General features: G+C 47.7%; 1 protein-coding gene and 1 pseudogene across 1 annotated transcript in view; one reads left to right on the top strand and one right to left on the bottom strand.

Moving 5' to 3' along the window:
* Positions 1 to 1977, bottom strand: part of LOC135239048 (chorion class high-cysteine HCA protein 12-like) — a 3681-nt pseudogene extending 1704 nt beyond the window's left edge.
* The window catches only part of zgc:165653 (uncharacterized protein LOC100006671 homolog), a 27967-nt gene that overhangs the window by 18008 nt on the left and 7459 nt on the right, over positions 1 to 2500 (top strand). The window lies entirely within an intron of this gene.

The following is a 2500-nucleotide window of genomic DNA, read 5'->3' as shown; positions in this document are numbered from 1 at the left end:
GTGCCAGCGGAGGGAAGAGCTGACGATCGTGTAAACTATGAGCGTGCTGGCGAGGGCACGTCAGAACAGCTCCTGTAATACCCGCTTCACTCCTGAGCTTTATTTAGTTACCCTCAGTCAGCATTTCTGAGCCTCTTTTCCACCTTTCCTTGCTTTGTGAGGGATAATTCCTTTGCAGGGGAATGGATATGTTGTAGTTCATAACTCAGTCGGACTGTAGTTGTAGTTCATAACTCGGTAGGACTGTGGTTGTAGTTCATAACATGGTAGGATTGTGGTTGTAGTTCATAGCTAGGTAGGACTGTGGATGTAATTCATAGCTCGGTAGGACTGTAGTTGTAGTTCATAACTCAGTAGGACTGTGGTTGTAGTTCATAACTCAGCAGGACTGTGGTTGTAGTTTATAACTTGGTAAGACTGTTGTTGTAGTTCATAGCTCAATAGGACCGTGGTTGTAGTTCATAGCTCGATGGGACCGTGGTTGTAGTTCATAGCTCGATAGGACCGTGGTTGTAGTTCATAGCTCGATAGGACCGTGGTTGTAGTTCATAACTCGGTAGGATTGCGGTTGTAGTTCATAACTTGTTAGGACTGCGGCTCTAGTTCATAGCTCACTAGAACTGTGGTTGTAGCTCGGTAGGACAGTGGTTGTAGTTTGTGACCTGGTAGGACTGTGGTGTTCCTGGTGCTGAGAATCCTTAATAGTGTTCGCTTTTTTTTAAACCCTGTGACACTTGGATGTGGGTGATGTGGACCGAGGTGGGGACACAGCTCTTGCCCTGACATGGTCTTCATTAGCATTTCTGAAGGCTCAGTGTGCATTCTGGGAATGAGTGAAATGGAGGATCTGCAGTCTCTGCTTTATTGTTCCTGCTTTCTCCAGCTCTGGCAGCTGTGGCCTCCTTGTTAGCTGCATCACACCTCAGGAAATACAATAATTATTTCAGTGTCTGTGAGTGTGAGTGTGTGTGTGTGTGTGTGTGTTTTTGTGTGTGTGTGTGTGTGTGTCCTTCCCAGTAGAGCCTGGAAGACCACTTGAGGAATTGGCCACAGTGTTAAGTGCTTTCCTGTGTCAGACGGTGCCAATGACAGCTTCCTATCCTTTCCCAATGTGTGTGTGTGTGCTTGTGTGTGTGTTTGTGTTTATATGTGTGTGTGTGTGTGTGTGTGTTTGTGTGTATGTGTATGTGTGTGGTGTGTGTGCGTGTGTGTGTGGTGTGTGTGATTGTGTGTATGTGTGTGTGTGTGGTGTGAGAAAGAGAGGGTTGGGGGATTGTCTCTTGTTTTTGGAAGTAAAGGACTGCACTAATATGGAATTGGCACAGCAGCAGGAAATGTTTTGTGAACGGAGAGGGGAGAGAGTGGGGGAGAGAGGGGGAGAGAGAGAAAGAAGAGGATGCCAAGACTGAGATGGAAAGTGGAAGAGGGAGATAGAAAAGTGAGAGGGGAGAGAGAGATGGAGAGCGCAGGGTAAAGGAAAAGGAGAAACATGGCAGGTTGTGGCAGCAGGAGCTGTATACCCCGTTTCTTTTGATGCTTCTTCCCATTGGTGGAGCCCAGTCAGTTTGGACTGAACACTGCTTCAGAGCAGCCAGTGTTCTGCTCAGATTCGCTGTGAGCAGTGCTGGATTTCTCCTGCATGCAGCCCCCGTTGTTTTACCGTTCTCAGAGACAGCGATGGGGCGGGGGAACGAGAACTAATGTTTACAACCTTGAGATTCTCCCAGCAATCCCTGCTTCCACAGAGCGTCAGTCCCCAGCAATCCCTGCTTCCACAGAGCGTCAGTCCCGAGCAAACCCTGCTGTCAAACTGCACACAGACCGGGGGGATGTCTGAGACTCTGAATGCGATCGCTCCTCTAAGCCGTCAAACCACAGACAGCTGAGCTATGAAGTCTCTGATGTTCATACTGAAGGTGCCGGGGACCTGGAATTAATGCAGGACAGCAGTGCGGCAGAAAGGCTCACCTGAAGCATCTCCAGGTGCATTTACATTTAACATACAGGCATCCAGCACACACGCTAATCCTGACTGACATGTACCTACATTTACATACAACAATACAATACAAACAATATTTTATACAGCAGGATGCCTACTGAAGCTGTTCAGGTTAAGCACAGGGGTACAGAAACAATAATTCTGCTGTACCTCAGCCGGGAGTCAAACCTGCAACCTCCCAGGAGTTACAAGCCCAAACCGTTATTCTACACTGCCACATGTGTTTCAGTAATAATATTACTGCATTGTACATGTTCTCGGTGTGTTAAATTGGCTAATTTCTTCCATCACTGGAGCGAGAAAGGATCTCACAGAAATATGAATGTATGTGAAAAGGACAGCACTCTCCCATCACAGTGAATTGAATCCAGGCAGATTGGTGTAGAGCACAGCCAGCAGCAGCAGGCCTGCTTCTGTTGGTTGGGCAGAGGGAGGCTTGCTTCTGGGCTCTTTCCACAGAAATGACACTCATAATGACACATAGGTGGTCGGTTTTCG

Source organism: Anguilla rostrata, chromosome 1 (assembly GCF_018555375.3).
Source record: "Anguilla rostrata isolate EN2019 chromosome 1, ASM1855537v3, whole genome shotgun sequence".
NCBI classification, from domain to species: domain Eukaryota; kingdom Metazoa; phylum Chordata; class Actinopteri; order Anguilliformes; family Anguillidae; genus Anguilla; species Anguilla rostrata.
The sequence above is the reverse complement of the archived record's forward strand: the minus strand, read 5'-3'. Positions and strand labels throughout refer to the sequence as shown.